This window comes from Oncorhynchus nerka, linkage group LG20 (assembly GCF_034236695.1).
Source record: "Oncorhynchus nerka isolate Pitt River linkage group LG20, Oner_Uvic_2.0, whole genome shotgun sequence".
In the NCBI taxonomy this organism is placed as follows: Eukaryota; Metazoa; Chordata; class Actinopteri; order Salmoniformes; family Salmonidae; genus Oncorhynchus; species Oncorhynchus nerka.
This window is the reverse complement of record NC_088415.1, coordinates 93,813,150-93,832,126: the sequence shown is the minus strand read 5'-3', so window position 1 is coordinate 93,832,126 and position 18,977 is coordinate 93,813,150. Positions and strand designations below refer to the sequence as shown.

General features: G+C 51.0%; 1 protein-coding gene across 2 annotated transcripts in view; it reads left to right on the top strand.

Annotated features, from left to right (window-relative positions):
- The window catches only part of LOC135563076 (guanine nucleotide-binding protein G(olf) subunit alpha), a 140,329-nt gene that overhangs the window by 103,128 nt on the left and 18,224 nt on the right, over positions 1–18,977 (top strand). The window lies entirely within an intron of this gene.

Sequence of the window (18,977 nt, the reverse complement as noted above, 5' to 3'; positions counted from 1 at the left end):
CCCCAAGCCCCTACCCTCTCTCTCTCCATCCCCAAGTCCCTACCCTCTCTCTCTCTCCATCCCCAAGCTCTACCCTCTCTCTCTCTCCCTTTCTCTCCATCCCCAAGCTCTACCCTCTCTCTCTCTCTCTCTCTCTCCATCCCCAAGTTCTACCCTCTCCTCTCTCTCTCTCTCTCTCCATCCCCAAGCTCTACCCCCTCTCTCTCTCTCCATCCCCAAGCTCTACCCTCTCTCTCTCTCTCCATCCCCAAGCTCTACCCTCTCTCTCTCTCCATCCCCAAGCTCTACCCTCTCTCTCTCTCTCTCCCCAAGCTCTACTCTCTCTCTCTCTCTCTCCCCAAGCTCTACTCTCTCTCTCTCTCCATCCCCAAGCTCTACCCTCTCTCTCTCTCTCTCTCTCTCTCCATCCCCAAGCTCTACCCCTCTCTCTCTCTCCATCCCCAAGCCCCTACCCTCTCTCTCTCTCTCTCTCAAGCCCTACCCTCTCTCCATCCCCAAGCTCTCCCTCCCTCCTCTCTCTCTCTCTCTCCATCCCCAAGCTCTACTCTCTCTCTCTCTCTCTCTCTCTCCATCCCCAAGTTCTACCCTCTCTCTCTCTCTCTCTCTCTCTCCATCCCCAAGCTCTACTCTCTCTCTCTCTCTCTCTCTCTCTCTCTCCCCAAGCTCTACTCTCTCTCTCCCCAAGCTCTCTCCATCCCCAACCCCTACCCTCTCTCTCATCCCCAAGCCCTACCCTCTCTCCTCCCCAAGCCCTACTCTCTCTCATCCCCAAGCCCCTACCCTCTCTCTCTCCATCCCCAAGCCCCTCTCTCTCCATCCCCAAGCCCCTCTCTCTCCATCCCCAAGCCCTACCCTCCTCTCTCTCTCCATCCCCAAGCCCTACCCTCTCTCTCTCTCCATCCCCAAGCTCTACCCTCTCTCTCTCTCCATCCCCAAGCCCTACCCTCTCTCTCTCTCTCCATCCTCAAGCCCTACCCTCTCTCCATCCCCAAGCCCCTACCCTCTCTCCATCCCCAAGCCCCTACCCTCTCTCCATCCCCAAGCCCCTACCCTCTCTCCATCCCCAAGCCCTACCCTCTCTCCATCCCCAAGCCCTACCCTCTCTCCATCCCCAAGCCCCTACCCTCTCTCCATCCCCCTACCCTCTCTCCATCCCCAAGCCCCTACCCTCTCTCCATCCCCAAGCCCCTAGCCCTACCTCTCTCCATCCCAAGCCCCTACCCTCTCTCCATCCCCAAGCCCCTACCCTCTCTCATCCATCCCCCAAGCCCCTACCCTCTCTCCATCCCCAAGCCCCTACCCTCTCTCCATCCCCAAGCCCCTACCCTCTCTCCATCCCCAAGCCCCTACCCTCTCTCCATCCCCAAGCCCCTACCCTCTCTCCATCCCCAAGCCCCTACCCCTCTCTCCATCCCCAAGCCCCTCCTCTCTCTCTCTCCATCCCCAAGCCCTACCCTCTCTCTTCTCTCTCTCCATCCCCCCCTACCCTCTCTCTCTCTCTCCATCCCCAATCCCCTACCCTACCCTCTCTCTCTCTCTCCATCCCCAAGCCCTACCCCTCTCTCTCCATCCCCAAGCCCTACCCTCTCTCTCTCTCCATCCCCAAGCCCTACCCTCTCTCTCTCTCTCTCTCTCCATTCTCTCTCCATCCCCAAGCCCTACCCTCTCTCTCTCTCTCCATCCCCAAGCCCCTCTCCCTCTCATCCCCAAGCCCCTACTCCTCTCTCTCCATCCCCAAGCCCTACCCCCCTACCCTACCCTCTCTCTCCATCCCCAAGCCCCTACCCTCTCCATCTCTCTCTCCATCCCCAAGCCCTACCCTCTCTCTCTCATCCCCATACCCTCTCTCCATCCCCAAGCCCTACCCTCTCTCCTCTCTCTCTCCATCCCCAAGCTCTACCCTCTCCTCTCTCTCCATCCCCAAGCCCTACCCTCTCTCCTCTCCTCCCAAGCCCTACCCTCTCTCTCTCCCCAAGCCCTACCCTCTCTCTCTCTCCATCCCCAAGCTCTACCTCTCTCTCCTCCCCAAGCCCTACCCTCTCCATCCCCAAGCTCTACTCCATCCCTCTCTCTCTCTCCATCCCCAAGCCATCCTCCTCTCTCTCCATCCCCAAGCTCCCCCCTCTCTCTCCATCCCCAAGCCCTACCTCTCTCTCTCCATCCCCAAGCCCTACCCCCTCTCTCTCTCTCTCCCAAGCCCTACCCTCTCTCTCTCTCCATCCCCAAGCCCCTACCCTCTCTCCATCCCCAAGCCCCTACCCTCTCTCTCTCCATCTCTCCATCCCCAAGCCCCTACCCCCTCTCCATCCCCTCCCTACCCTCTCTCCATCCCCAAGCCCCTCCCCAAGCCCCTACCCTCTCTCCATCCCCAAGCCCCTACCCTCTCTCCATCCCCAAGCCCCTACCCTCTCTCCATCCCCAAGCTCTACCCTACCCTCTCTCCATCCCCAAGCCCTACCCTCTCTCCATCCCCAAGCCCCTACCCTCTCTCCATCCCCAAGCCCCTACCCTCTCTCCATCCCCAAGCCCCTACCCTCTCTCCATCCCCAAGCCCCTACCCTCTCTCCATCCCCAAGCCCCTACCCTCTCTCCATCCCCAAGCCCCTACCCCTCTCCATCCCCAAGCCCCTCCCTCTCTCCATCCCCAAGCCCCTCCCTCTCTCCATCCCCAAGCCCCTACCCTCTCTCTCTCTCCATCCAAGCCCTACCCTCTCTCCATCCCCCAAGCCCCTACCCTCTCTCCATCCCCAAGCCCTACCCCCTCTCTCCAAGCCCCTTCTCTCTCCATCCCAAGCCCTACCCCCTCTCTCTCCATCCCCAAGCTCTACCTCTCTCTCCTCCCTACCCTCTCTCCATCCCCAAGCCCTACCCTCTCTCTCTCTCTCCCCCAAGCCCCTACCCTCTCCTCTCTCTCTCCATCCCCAAGCCCCTACCCCCTCTCTTTCTCTCTCCATCCCCAAGCCCCCCCTCTCTCCATCCCCAAGCCCTACCTCTCTCATCCCCAAGCCCTACCCTCCTCTCTCTCCATCCCCAAGCCCCTACCCTCTCTCTCTCTCTCTCTCTCCATCCCAAAGCCCTACCCTCTCTCTCTCTCCATCCCCAAGCCTCTACAATCTCTCTCCATCCCCAAGCCCTACCCTCTCTCTCTCTCTCCATCCCCAAGCCCCTACCCTCTCTCTCTCCCAAGCCCCTACCCTCTCTCTCTCATCCCCAAGCTCTACTCTCTCTCTCATCCCCAAGCCCTACCTCTCTCTCTCTCTCTCCATCCCAAGCTCTACCCTCTCCTCTCTCTCCATCCCCAAGCCCTACCCTCTCTCTCTCTCTCTCTCCATCCCCAAGCCCTACCCTCTCTCAATCCCCTACCCTCTCTCTCCATCCATCCCCAAGCCCCCTACCCCCTCCATCCCCCTCTCTCCATCCCCAAGCCCCCCTACTCTCTCTCCATCCCCAAGCCCCTACCCCTCTCCATCCCCAAGCCCCTACCCTCTCTCCTCCTCCATCCCCAACCCTCTCCAAGCCCCTACCCCCTCTCTCCATCCCCAAGCCCCTACTCTCTCTCCATCCCCAAGCCCTACTGTCTCTCCATCCCCAAGCCCCTACCCTCTCTCCATCCCCAAGCCCCTACCCTCTCTCCATCCCAAGCCCCTACCCTCTCTCCATCCCCAAGCCCCTACCCTCTCTCCATCCCCAGCCTCTAGCCCTCTCTCTCCATCCCCAAGCCTACCCCTACTCTCCTCTCTTTCTCTCTCCATCCCCAAGCCCTACCTCTCTCCATCCCCAAGCCCTACCCTACCCTCTCTCCATCCCCAAGCCCTACCCTCTCTCATCCCCAAGCCCTCTTTCTCTCTCCATCCCCAAGCCCTACCCCTCTCTTCTCTCTCCATCCCCAAGCCCTACCCTCTCTCTCTCATCCCCAAGCCCCTCTCTCTCTCTCCATCCCCAAGCCCTACCCTCTCTCTCTCTCTCCATCCCCAAGCCCCTACCCTCTCTCTCTCTCCATCCCCAAGCCCCTCTCTCTCCATCCCCAAGCCCCTACCCTCTCTCTCCATCCCCAAGCCCCTACCCTCTCTCCATCCCAAGTCCCTACCCTCTCTCCATCCCCAAGCCCTACCCCTCTCTCCATCCCCAAGCCCTACCCTCTCTCCATCCCCAAGCCCCCTCTCCTCCATCCCCAAGCCCCTAGCCCCTCTCTCCATCCCCAAGCCCCTACCCTCTCTCCATCCCCAAGCCCCTACCTCCCTCTCTCCATCCCCAAGCCCTACCCTCTCCTCCACCCTCTCTCAATCCCCAAGCCCTACCCTCTCTCTCCCCAAGCCCCTTTCTCTCCATCCCCAAGCCCTACCCTCTCTCTCATCCCCAAGCCCCTCTCTCTCCATCCCCAAGCCCCTACCCTCTCTCCATCCCCAAGCCCCTACCTCTCTCTCCATCCCCAAGCCCTACTCCTCTCTCCATCCCCAAGCCCCTACCCTCTCTCCATCCCCAAGCCCACCCTCTCTCTCTCTCTCCATCCACCCTCTCTCCATCCCCAAGCCCTACCCCCCTATCCCCAAGCCCCTACCCTCTCTCCATCCCCAAGCCCCTACTCTCTCTCTCCATCCCCAAACCCCTACCCCTCTCTCCATCCCCAAGCCCCTACCCTCTCTCTCTCCATCCCCAAGCCCCCCTCTCTCTCATCCCCAAGCCCCTACCCTCTCTCCATCCCCAAGCCCCTACCCTCTCTCTCCATCCCCAAGCCCTACCCTCTCTCTCTCCCTCTCTCCATCCCCAAGCCCCTACCCTCTCTCTCATCTCTCTCTCCATCCCCAAGCCCTACCCTCTCCTCCCTCTCTTTCTCTCTCCATCCCCAAGCCCCTACCCTCTCCTCTCTCTCTCCATCCCCAAGCCCTACCCTCTCCTCTCTCTCTTCTCTCTCCATCCCCAAGCCCTACCCCTCTCTCTCTCTCTCCATCCCCAAGCCCTACCCTCCTCTCTCTCCATCCCCAAGCCCCTACCCTACCCTCTCTCCATCCCCAAGCCCTACCCCTACCCTCTCTCCATCCCCAAGCCCCTACCCTCTCTCTCCATCCCCAAGCCCCTACCCCTCTCTCATCTCTCTCTCCATCCCCAAGCCCCTACCCTACCCTCTCTCCATCCCCAAGCCCCTACCCTCTCTCTCCATCCCCAAGCCCCTACCCTCTCTCTCTCTCCATCCCCAAGCTCTACCCTCTCTCTCTCTCCATCCCCAAGCCCTACCCTCTCTCTCTCTCTCCATCCTCAAGCCCTACCCTCTCTCCATCCCCAAGCCCCTACCCTCTCTCCATCCCCAAGCCCCTACCCTCTCTCCATCCCCAAGCCCTACCCTCTCTCCATCCCCAAGCCCCTACCCTCTCTCCATCCCCAAGCCCCTACCCTCTCTCCATCCCCAAGCCCCTACCCTCTCTCCATCCCCAAGCCCCTACCCTCTCTCCATCCCCAAGCCCCTACCCTCTCTCCATCCCCAAGCCCCTACCCTCTCTCCATCCCCAAGCCCCTACCCTCTCTCCATCCTACCCTCTCTCCATCCCCAAGCCCCTACCCTCTCTCCATCCCCAAGCCACTACCCTCTCTCCATCCCCAAACCCCTACCCTCTCTCCATCCCCAAGCCTCTACAATCTCCAAGCCCTACCCTCTCTCTCTCTTTCTCTCTCCATCCCCAAGCCCTACCCTCTCTCTCTCTTTCACTCTCCATCCCCAAGCCCTACCCTACCCTCTCTCAATACCCAAGCCCCTACCCTCTCTCCATCCCCAAGTCCCTACCCTCTCTCCATCCCCAAGTCCCTACCCTCTCTCCATCCCCAAGTCCCTACCCTCTCTCCATCCCCAAGCCCCTACCCTCTCTCCATCCCCAAGCCCCTACCCTCTCTCCATCCCCAAGCCCCTACCCTCTCTCCATCCCCAAGCCCCTACCCTCTCTCCATCCCCAAGCCCCTACCCCCTCTCCATCCCTAGCCCCCTCTCTCCATCCCCAAGCCCCTACCCTACTCCCTCCTCTCTTCTCTCTCCATCCCCAAGCCCTACCCTCTCTCCATCCCCAAGCCCCTACCCTCTCTCCATCCCCAAGCCCCTACCCTCTCTCCATCCCCAAGCCCCTACCCTCTCTCCATCCCCAAGCCCCTACCCTCTCTCTCCATCCCCAAGCCCTACCCTCTCTCCATCCCCAAGCCCCTACCCTCTCTCCATCCCCAAGCCCCTACCCTCTCTCTCCATCCCCAAGCCCCCCCTACCCTCTCTCCATCCCCAAGCCCCTACCCTCTCTCCATCCCCAAGCCCCTACTACCCTCTCTCTCCATCCCCAAGCCCCTACCCTCTCTCCATCCCCAAGCCCCTACCCTCTCTCATCCCCAAGCCCTACCCAAGCTCTCCATCCCCTCCCTACCCTCTCTCCATCCCCAAGCCCTACCCTCTCTACCCTACCCTCTCTCCATCCCTCTCTCTCCATCCCCAAGCCCTACCCTCTCTCTCTCTCTCTCTCTCCATCCCCAAGCCCCTACCCTCTCTCTCTTTCTCTCTCCATCCCCTACCCCCTCTCTCTCTTTCTCTCTCCATCCCAAAGCCCCCCCTCTCTCTCTCTCCATCCCCAACCCCTCTCTCTCCATCCCCAAGCCCCTACCCCCTCTCTCCATCCCCAAGCCCCTACCCTCTCTCCATCCCCAAGCCCCCCTACCCTCTCTCCATCCCCAAGCCCCTACCCTCTCTCTCTCCATCCCCAAGCCCCTACCCTCTCTCTCCATCCCCAAGCCCTACCCTCTCTCCATCCCCAAGCCCCCCCTACCCTCTCCTCTCTCTCCATCCCCAAGCCCTACCCTCTCTCCATCCCCAATACCCTACCTCCTCTACCCTCTCCATCCCCAAGCCCCTACCCTCCCTCTCTCCATCCCCAAGCCCTACCCTCTCTCCATCCCCAAGCCCCTACCCTCTCTCCATCCCCAAGCCCCTACCCTCTCTCCATCCCCAAGCCCCTACCCTCTCTCCATCCCCAAGCCCCTACCCTCTCTCCATCCCCAAGCCCCTACCCTCTCTCCATCCCCAAGCCCCTACCCCCTTTCTCCATCCCCAAGCCCTACCCTCTCTCCATCCCCAAACCCCTACCCTCTCTCCATCCCCAAGCCTCTACAATCTCTCTCCATCCCCAAGCCCTACCCTCTCTCTCTCTTTCTCTCTCCATCCCCAAGCCCTACCCTACCCTCTCTCTTTCTCTCTCCATCCCCAAGCCCTACCCTCTCTCTCTCTCCATCCCCAAGCCCTACCCTCTCTCTCTCTCTTTCTCTCTCCATCCCCAAGCCCCTACCCTCTCTCCATCCCCAAGCCCCTACCCTCTCTCCATCCCCAAGCCCCTACCCTCTCTCTCTCTCCAAGCCCCTACCCTCTCTCCATCCCCAAGCCCCTACCCTCTCTCTCTCCATCCCCAAGCTCTCCTCTCTCTCTCTCTCCATCCCCAAGCTCTACCTCTCTCTCTCTCTCTCTCTCTCCATCCCCAAGCCCCTCTCTCTCTCTCCATCCCCAAGCCCCTACTCCCTCTCTCTCTTTCTCTCCATCCCCAAGACCTCCTCAGGCCTGTCACGCTCCATCCCCAGCCCCAGGCCTGTCACGCAGAGAGAGAGACCAGCTCAGGCCTGTCACCCAGAGAGAGAGACCTCTCTCAGGCCTGTCACGCAGAGAGAGACCAGCTCAGGCCTGTCACGCAGAGAGAGAGACCAGCTCAGGCCTGTCACGAGAGAGAGAGACCAGCTCAGGCCTGTCACGCAGAGAGAGAGACCAGCTCAGGCCTGTCACGCAGAGAGAGACCAGCTCAGGCCTGTCACGCAGAGAGAGAGACCAGCTCAGGCCTGTCACGCAGAGAGAGAGACCAGCTCAGGCCTGTCACGCAGAGAGAGAGACCAGCTCAGGCCTGTCACGCAGAGAGAGAGACCAGCTCAGGCCTGTCACGCAGAGAGAGAGACCAGCTCAGGCCTGTCACGCAGAGAGAGAGACCAGCTCAGGCCTGTCACGCAGAGAGAGAGAGACCAGCTCAGGCCTGTCACGCAGAGAGAGAGAGACCAGCTCAGGCCTGTCACGCAGAGAGAGAGACCAGCTCAGGCCTGTCACGCAGAGAGAGAGAGAGAGACCAGCTCAGGCCTGTCACGCAGAGAGAGAGACCAGCTCAGGCCTGTCACGCAGAGAGAGAGAGACCAGCTCAGGCCTGTCACGCAGAGAGAGAGAGACCAGCTCAGGCCTGTCACGCAGAGAGAGAGAGACCAGCTCAGGCCTGTCACGCAGAGAGAGAGAGACCAGCTCAGGCCTGTCACGCAGAGAGAGAGAGACCAGCTCAGGCCTGTCACGCAGAGAGAGAGAGACCAGCTCAGGCCTGTCACGCAGAGAGAGAGACCAGCTCAGGCCTGTCACGCAGAGAGAGAGAGACCAGCTCAGGCCTGTCACGCAGAGAGAGAGAGACCAGCTCAGGCCTGTCACGCAGAGAGAGAGACCAGCTCAGGCCTGTCACGCAGAGAGAGAGACCAGCTCAGGCCTGTCACGCAGAGAGAGAGACCAGCTCAGGCCTGTCACGCAGAGAGAGAGACCAACCAGCTCAGGCCTGTCACGCAGAGAGAGAGACCAGCTCAGGCCTGTCACGCAGAGAGAGAGAGAGACCAGCTCAGGCCTGTCACGCAGAGTGTTCCAGGTTGTGATTGTGTTCCAGGTTGTGATTGTGTTCCAGGTTGTGATTGTGGTTCCAGGTTGTGATTGTGTTCCAGGTTGTGATTGTGTTCCAGGTTGTGATTGTGTTCCAGGTTGTGATTGTGGTTCCAGGTTGTGATTGTGTACCAGGTTGTGTTGTGGCTGAGAGCCGAGCAGCAGTGAAAGCAGGGTTATATTTGGCTCGCCGTCACTCCTTCAATAGCACAGTCACAAGGCAGTCACTGAACCAGGGAGCATTACAACCTAGCTCTCTCTCCAATTCAACAGGACTTTAATGGCAAGGGAAGCATGTTTACATTGCCAAAGCAAGTGAAATAAACAAACGAGAGAAGACTCAAAACAACAGAAACAAAAAACAATTAGAAATGAGACATTTCAAGTGTTATGTTATATTGTACAGTGTTCTGGCAATGTGCAAATAGTAGAGCCAGACAGTCTCTCTGTGTTGCTCTCTCTGTGTCGCTCTCTCTCTCTCTCTGTGTCGCTCTCTCTCTGTGTCACGCTCTCTCTCTCTCTCTCTATGTCACGCTCTCTCTCTCTCTCTCTCTCTCTATGTCACGCTCTCTCTCTCTCTCTCTCTCTCTCTCTCTCTCTCTCTCTCTCTCTCTCTCTCTCTCTCTCTCTCTCTGTGTCGCGCGCTCTCTCTCTCTCTCTGTGTCGCGCGCTCTCTCTCTCTGTGTCGCTCGCTCTCAAATCAAATCAAGTTTATTTGTCACGTGCCGCTGACCTTGTAGTAGACCTTACAGTGAAATGCTGAATACAACAGGTCACCTTACAGTGAAATGCTGAATACAACAGGTCACCTTACAGTGAAATGCTGAATACAACAGGTGTAGTAGACCTTACAGTGAAATGCTGAATACAACAGGTGTAGTAGACCTTACAGTGAAATGCTGAATACAACAGGTGTAGTAGACCTTACAGTGAAATGCTGAATACAACAGGTGTAGTAGACCTTACAGTGAAATGCTGAATACAACAGGTGTAGTAGACCTTACAGTGAAATGCTGAATAAAACAGGTGTAGTAGACCTTATAGTGAAATGCTGAATACAACAGGTGTAGGAGACCTTACAGTGAAATGCTGAATACAACAGGTGTAGTAGACCTCACAGTGAAATGCTGAATACAACAGGTGTAGTAGACCTCACAGTGAAATGCTGAATACAACAGGTGTAGTAGACCTTACAGTGAAATGCTGAATACAACAGGTGTAGTAGACCTCACAGTGAAATGCTGAATACAACAGGTGTAGTAGACCTGACAGTGAAATGCTGAATACAACAGGTGTAGTAGACCTTACAGTGAAATGCTGAATACAACAGGTGTAGGAGACCTCACAGTGAAATGCTGAATACAACAGGTGTAGTAGACCTTACAGTGAAATGCTGAATACAACAGGTGTAGTAGACCTCACAGTGAAATGCTGAATACAACAGGTGTAGTAGACCTGACAGTGAAATGCTGAATACAACAGGTGTAGTAGACCTTACAGTGAAATGCTGAATACAACAGGTGTAGGAGACCTCACAGTGAAATGCTGAATACAACAGGTGTAGTAGACCTTACAGTGAAATGCTGAATACAACAGGTGTAGTAGACCTGACAGTGAAATGCTGAATACAACAGGTGTAGTAGACCTTACAGTGAAATGCTGAATACAACAGGTGTAGTAGACCTGACAGTGAAATGCTGAATACAACAGGTGTAGTAGAACTGACAGTGAAATGCTGAATACAACAGGTGTAGTAGACCTTACAGTGAAATGCTGAATACAACAGGTGTAGTAGACCTTACAGTGAAATGCTGAATACAACAGGTGTAGTAGACCTGACAGTGAAATGCTGAATACAACAGGTGTAGTAGACCTTACAGTGAAATGCTGAATACAACAGGTGTAGTAGACCTTACAGTGAAATGCTGAATACAACAGGTGTAGTAGACCTTACAGTGAAATGCTGAATACAACAGGTGTAGGAGACCTTACAGTGAAATGCTGAATACAACAGGTGTAGTAGACCTTACAGTGAAATGCTGAATACAACAGGTGTAGTAGACCTTACAGTGAAATGCTGAATACAACAGGTGTAGTAGACCTTACAGTGAAATGCTGAATACAACAGGTGTAGTAGACCTTACAGTGAAATGCTGAATACAACAGGTGTAGGAGACCTTACAGTGAAATGCTGAATACAACAGGTGTAGTAGACCTTACAGTGAAATGCTGAATACAACAGGTGTAGTAGACCTTACAGTGAAATGCTGAATACAACAGGTGTAGGAGACCTTACAGTGAAATGCTGAATACAACAGGTGTAGTAGACCTTACAGTGAAATGCTGAATACAACAGGTGTAGATAGACCTTACAGTGAAATGCTGAATACAACAGGTGTAGTAGACCTTACAGTGAAATGCTGAATACAACAGGTCACCTTACAGTGAAATGCTGAATACAACAGGTGTAGTAGACCTTACAGTGAAATGCTGAATACAACAGGTGTAGTAGACCTTACAGTGAAATGCTGAATACAACAGGTGTAGTAGACCTGACAGTGAAATGCTGAATACAACAGGTCACCTTACAGTGAAATAGTGTATGTGTGTGTGTAAGTAAAGACACAACAGTAAAAAACATTTGAAAAAAGAGTGGCGAGGCTCTATACAGACACCGGTTAGTCAGGCTGATTGAGGTAGTATGTACATGAATGTATAGTTAAAGTGACTATGCATATATGATGAACAGAGAGTAGCAGCAGCGTAGCAGCAGCGTAAAAGAGGGGTTGGGGAGGCACACAATGTAAATAGTAATTAGTCCGGGTAGCCATTTGGTTACCTGTTCAGGAGTCTTATGGCTTGGGGGTAAAAACTGTTGAGAAGCCTTTTTGTCCTAGACTTGGCACTCCGGTACCGCTTGCCATGCAGTAGAGGAGAGAACAGTCTATGACTGGAGTGGGTAGGACTTTGACAACTTTTAGGGCCCTCCTCTGACACCGCCTGGTGTAGAGGTCCTGGATGGCAGGCAGCTTTGCCCCAGTGATGTACTAGGCCGTACGCACTACCCTCTGAAGTGCCTTGCGGCCAGAGGCCGAGCAATTGCCGTACCAGGCAGTGATGACACCGGTCAGGATGCTCTCGATGGTGCAGCTCTAGAACCTTTTAAAGATCTCAGGACCCCAAATATTTTTAATTTCCTGAGGGGAAATAGGCTTTGTCGTGCCCTCTTCACAACTGTCTTGGTGTGTTTGGACCAATCTAGTTTGTTGTTGATGTGGACGCCAAGGAATTTGAAGCTCTCAACCTGCTCCACTACAGCCCTGTCAATGAGAAAGGGGGTGTGTTCAGTCCTCCTTTTCCTGTAGTCCACAATCATCTCCTTAGTCTTGGTTACGTTGAGGGATAGGTTGTTATTCTGGCACCACCCGGTCAGGTCTCTGACCTCCTCCCTACAGGATGTCTCGTCGTTGTCGGTGATCAGGCCTACCACTGTTGTCGTCAGCAAACTTAATGATGGTGTTGGAGTCGTGCCTGGCCATGCGGTCGTGGGTGAACAGGGAGTACAGGAGAGGACTGAGCACGCACCCCTGGGGAGCTCCAGTGTTGAGGATCAGCGTGGCAGATGTGTTGCTACCTACCCTCACAACCTGGGGGCCCGTCAGGAAGTCCACGATCCAGTTGCAGAGGGAGGTGTTTAGTCCCAGGGTCCTTAGCTTAGTGATGAGCTTTGAGGGCACTATGGTGTTGAATGCTGAGCTGTAGTCAATGAACAGCATTCTCACATAGGTGTTCATTTTGTCCAGGTGTGAAAGGGCAGTGTAATAGAGATTGCATCATCTGTGGATCTGTTTGGGTGGTATGCAAATTGGAGTGGTTCTAATGTTTCTGGGACGATGCTGTTGATGTGAGCCATGACCAACCTTTCAAAGCACTTCATGGCTGCTACGGGTCTGTAGTCACTTAGGCAGGTTACCTTTATCTTCTTAGTCACAGGGACTATGGTGGTCTGCTTGACGCATGTTGGTATTACAGACTCAATCAGTGACATGTTGAAAATGTCATTGTGGGGACGACGTCATCGATGCACTTATTGATAAAGCCAGTGACTGATGTGGTGAACTCCTCAATGCACTTATTGATAAAGCCAGTGACTGATGTGGTGAACTCCTCAATGTCATCAGAAGAATCCCAGAACATGTTCCAGTCTGTGATAACAAAACAGTCCTGTAGTTTAGCATCGGCTTCATCTGACCACTTTTTTTATAGACCGTGTCACAGGTGCTTCCTGCTTTAATTTTTGTTTGTAAGCAGGAATCAGGAGGATAGAGTTGTGGTCGGATTTATCAAATGGAAGGCGAGGAAGAGCTTTGTACGTGTCTCTGTGTGTGGAGTAAAGGTGATCTAGAATTTATTTTCCTCTGGTTGCACATTTAACATGTCGATAGAGATGAGGTAGAACTGATTTAGGTTTCCCTGCATTAAAGTCTCCGGCCACTAGGAGCGCTGCCTCTGGGTGAACGGTTTCCTGTTTGCTTATTTCCTTATACAGCTGACTGAGTGTCAGTGCTTAGTGCATCTGTCTGTGGTGGTAAATAAACAGAGAAGTACAGCTGAGAACTCTCTAGGCAAGTAGTGTGGCCTGCAGTTCATCACAGTATACTCTACTTCAGGCGAGCAAAATCTAGAGACTTCCTTAGACTTCAGGCTAAATCTAGAGACTTCCTTAGACTTCAGGCTAAATCTAGAGACTTCCTTAGACTTCAGGCTAAATCTAGAGACTTCCTTAGACTTCAGGCTAAATCTAGAGACTTCCTTAGACTTCAGGCTAAATCTAGAGACTTCCTTAGACTTCAGGCTAAATCTAGAGACTTCCTTAGACTTCAGGCTAAATCTAGAGACTTCCTTAGATTTCGTGCACCAGCTGTTGTTTACAAATATGCACAGACCACACCCCCTGCTCTTACCGGAGTGTTCTATCCTGGCGGTGCAGCGTGTATCCCGCTAGCTGAATATCCATGTCGTCATTCAGCCACGATTCCGTGAAGCATAGGATATTACAGTTTTTGATATCCCGTTGGTAGGATATTCGTGATCGTACCTCGTCTAGTTTATTATCCGATGATGTTGGCGAGTAATATTGTCTTCTTCGGGTCCGGACGAGGCATCCGGCTCTTTGTCCTCTGCGTCGTTTCACACTGAGGCCCTCTGCGTTGCTATATCTATAGTAGGTCTGGTCTATATCTATAGTAGGTCTGGTCTATATCTATAGTAGGTCTGGTCTATATCTATAGTAGGTCAGGGTCTGGTCTGTATCTATAGTAGGTCTGGTCTATATCTATAGTAGGTCTGGTCTATATCTATAGTAGGTCTGGTCTATATCTATAGTAGGTCTGGTCTATATCTATAGTAGGTCTGGGTATATCTATAGTAGGTCTGGTCTATATCTATAGTAGGTCTGGTCTATATCTATAGTAGGTCTGGGTATATCTATAGTAGGTCTGGTCTATATCTATAGTAGGTCAGGGTCTGGTCTATATCTATTGTAGGTCTGGTCTATATCTATAGTAGGTCAGGGTCTGGTCTGTATCTATAGTAGGTCTGGTCTATATCTATAGTAGGTCTGGTCTATATCTATAGTAGGTCTGGTCTATATCTATAGTAGGTCTGGTCTATATCTATAGTAGGTCTGGGTATATCTATAGTAGGTCTGGTCTATATCTATAGTAGGTCTGGTCTATATCTATAGTAGGTCTGGTCTATATCTATAGTAGGTCTGGGTATATCTATAGTAGGTCTGGTCTATATCTATAGTAGGTCAGGGTCTGGTCTGTATCTATAGTAGGTCTGGTCTATATCTATTGTAGGTCTGGTCTATATCTATAGTGGGTCTGGTCTATATCTATAGTAGGTCTGGTCTATATCTATAGTAGGTCTGGTCTATATCTATAGTAGGTCTGGTCTATATCTATAGTAGGTCTGGTCTGTATATATCTATAGTAGGTCTGGGTATAGTAGGTCTGGTATCTATAGTAGGTCTGGTCTGTATCTATAGTAGGTCTGGTCTGTATCTATAGTAGGTCTGGTCTGTATCTATAGTAGGTCTGGTCTATATTTATAGTAGGTCTGGTCTATATCTATAGTAGGTCTGGTCTATATCTATAGTAGGTCTGGTCTATCTCTAGTAGGTCTGGTCTGAGGTCTGGTCTATATCTATAGTAGGTCTGGTCTGTATCTATAGTAGGTCTGGTCTGTATCTATAGTAGGTCTGGTCTGTATCTATAGTAGGTCTGGTCTATATCTATAGTAGGTCTGGTCTATATCTATAGTAGGTCTGGTCTATATCTATAGTAGGTCTGGTCTATATCTATAGTAGGTCTGGTCTATATCTATAGTAGGTCTGGTCTGTATCTATAGGAGGTCTGGTCTATATCTATAGTAGGTCTGGTCTGTATCTATAGTAGGTCTGGTCTGTATCTATAGTAGGTCTGGTCTATATCTATAGTAGGTCTGGTCTATATATATAGTAGGTCTGGTCTATATATATAGTAGGTCTGGTCTATATCTATAGTAGGTCTGGTCTATATCTATAGTAGGTCTGGTATATATCTTTAGTAGGTTTGGTCTATATATATAGTAGGTCTGGTCTATATCTATAGTAGGTCTGGGTCTGGTCTATATCTATAGTAGGTCTGGTATATATATATATATATAGTATGTCTGGTCTATATCTATAGTAGGTCTGGTCTATATATATAGTAGGTCTGGTATATATATATAGTATGTCTGGTATATATCTATAGTAGGTCTGGTATATATATATATATAGTATGTCTGGTCTATATCTATAGTAGGTCTGGGTCTGGTCTATATCTATAGTAGGTCTGGTCTGTATCTATAGGAGGTCTGGTCTATATCTATAGTAGGTCTGGTCTGTATCTATAGTAGGTCTGGTCTGTATCTATAGTAGGTCTGGTCTATATCTATAGTAGGTCTGGTCTATATCTATAGTAGGTCTGGTCTATATCTATAGTAGGTCTGGTCTATATCTATAGTAGGTCTGGTATATATCTTTAGTAGGTCTGGTATATATATATAGTAGGTTTGGTCTATATATATAGTAGGTCTGGTCTATATCTATAGTAGGTCTGGGTCTGGTCTATATCTATAGTAGGTCTGGTATATATATATATATATATAGTATGTCTGGTCTATATCTATAGTAGGTCTGGTCTATATCTATAGTAGGTCTGGGTCTGGTCTATATCTATAGTAGGTCTGGTCTATATCTATAGTGGGTCAGTGTCTGGTCTATATCTATAGTAGGTCTGGTCTATATCTATAGTAGGCCTGGTATATATCTATAGTAGGTCTGGTCTATATCTATAGTATGTCTGGTCTATATCTATTGTAGGTCTGGTCTATATCTATAGTATGTCTGGTATATATCTATAGTAGGCCTGGTATATATCTATAGTAGGTCTGGTCTATATCTATAGTATGTCTGGTCTATATCTATAGTAGGTCTGGTCTATATCTATAGTAGGTCTGGTCTATATCTATAGTAGGTCTGGTCTATATCTATAGTAGGTCAGGGTCTGGTCTATATCTATAGTAGGTCTGGTCTATATCTATAGTAGGTCTGGTCTATATGTATAGTAGGTCTGGTCTATATCTATAGTAGGTCTGGTCTATATCTATAGTAGGTCTGGTCTGTATCTATAGTAGGTCTGGTCTGTATCTATAGTAGGTCTGTATCTATAGTAGGTCTGTATCTATAGTAGGTCTGGTCTGTATCTATAGTAGGTCTGGTCTGTATCTATAGTAGGTCTGGTCTGTATCTATAGTAGGTCTGGTCTATATCTAGTAAGTCTGGTCTATATCTATAGTAGGTCTGGTCTATATCTATAGTAGGTCTGGTCTATATCTATAGTAGGTCTGGTCTATATCTATAGTAGGTCTGGTCTATATCTATAGTAGGTCTGGTCTATATCTGTAGTAGTTCTGGTCTATATCTATAGTAGGTCTGGTCTATATCTATAGTAGGTCTGGTCTATATCTATAGTAGGTCTGGTCTATATCTATAGTAGGTCTGGTCTATATCTATAGTAGGTCTGGTCTATATCTATAGTAGGTCTGGTCTATATCTATAGTAGGTCTGGTCTATATCTATATTGGATCTGGTCTATATCTATAGTAGTTCAGGGTCTGGTCTATATCTATAGTAGGTCTGGTCTATATCTATAGTAGGATCAGGTCTTTTTTTATCCACAGCTCTGTGCTGATCTAGGATCAGGTCTTCATTATCCACAGCTCTGGACTGATCTAGGATCAGGTCTTCATTATCCACAGCTCTGGACTGATCTAGGATCAGGTCTTCATTATCCACAGCTCTGGGCTGATCTAGGATCAGGTCTTCATTATCCACAGCTCTGGGTTGATCTAGGATCAGGTCTTCATTATCCACAGCTCTGGACTGATCTAGGATCAGGTCTTCATTATCCACAGCTCTACTGATCTAGGATCAGGTCTTCATTATCCACAGCTCTACTGATCTAGGATCAGGTCTTCGTTATCCACAGCTCTGGGCTGATCTAGGATCAGGTCTTCATTATCCACAGCTCTGGGCTGATCTAGGATCAGGTCTTCATTATCCACAGCTCTGGGCTGATCTAGGATCAGGTCTTCATTATCCACAGCTCTGGGCTGATCTAAGATGAGGTCTTCATTATCCACAGCTCTACTGATCTAGGATCAGGTCTTCATTATCCACAGCTCTGTACTGATCTAGGATCAGGCCTTCATTATCCACAGCTCTGGGCTGATCTAAGATGAGGTCTTCATTATCCACAGCTCTACTGATCTAGGATCAGGTCTTCATTATCCACAGCTCTGTGCTGATCTAAGATGAGGTCTTCATTATCCACAGCTCTGGGCTGATCTAAGATGAGGTCTTCATTATCCACAGCTCTACTGATCTAGGATCAGGCCTTCATTATCCACAGCTCTGGGCTGATCTAAGATGAGGTCTTCATTATCCACAGCTCTGTGCTGATCTAGGATCAGGTCTTCATTATCCACAGCTCTGTACTGATCTAGGATCAGGTCTTCATTATCCACAGCTCTGTGCTGATCTAGGATCAGGTCTTCATTATCCACAGCTCTGTACTGATCTAGGATCAGGTCTTCATTATCCACAGCTCTGGGCTGATCTAGGATCAGGTCTTCATTATCCACAGCTCTGGACTGATCTAGGATCACGTCTTCTTTATCCAACACTCTACTGATCTAGGATCAGGTCTTCATTATCCACAGCTCTGGGCTGATCTAAGATGAGGTCTTCATTATCCACAGCTCTACTGATCTAGGATCAGGTCTTCATTATCCACAGCTCTGTGCTGATCTAAGATCAGGTCTTCATTATCCACAGCTCTGGACTGATCTAGGATCACGTCTTCATTATCCACAGCTCTACTGATCTAGGATCAGGTACCCCCTGTCCATATATTCACTATGATCTAAAATGGAAACTTTGTGAGAAACACTATCAGCAGTAAGATCAGTAACGAACGGCTAACCTCCATCCACAATAACCATTTTATGTAATCACCCCATCGAGACAGACAGAAATAACCCTACAGTCTGAGCAGCTCTGCCATCTGGTGGCAAAGGCCGGTACACAGCCCTGCTTTTGTCACCGAGACACACCAGACACGAGTCCAGGGTTCTGGTCTAGAAACACTGTTTTCACTTCTCCTCCTTTTTACTTCAGTACTGCAGTTTAACTGATGCTGGTCCCCATAAACCAGATGTGATGCTGGTCCCCATAAACCAGATGTGATGCTGGTCCCCATAAACCAGATGTGATGCTGGTCCCTATAAACCAGATGTGATGCTGGTCCCTATAAACCAGATGTGATGCTGGTCCCTATAAACCAGATGTGATGCTGGTCCCTATAAACCAGATGTGATGCTGGTCCATATAAACCAGATGTGATGCTGGTCCCTATAAACCAGATGTGATGCTGGTCCCTATAAACCAGATGTGATGCTGGTCCATATAAACCAGATGTGATGCTGGTCCCCATAAACCAGATGTGATGCTGGTCCCCATAAACCAGATGTGATGCTGGTCCCTATAAACCAGATGTGATGCTGGTCCCTATAAACCAGATGTGATGCTGGTCCCTATAAACCAGATGTGATCCTGGTCCCCATAAACCAGATGTGATGCTGGTCCCTATAAACCAGATGTGATGCTGGTCCCCATAAACCAGATGTGATGCTGGTCCAT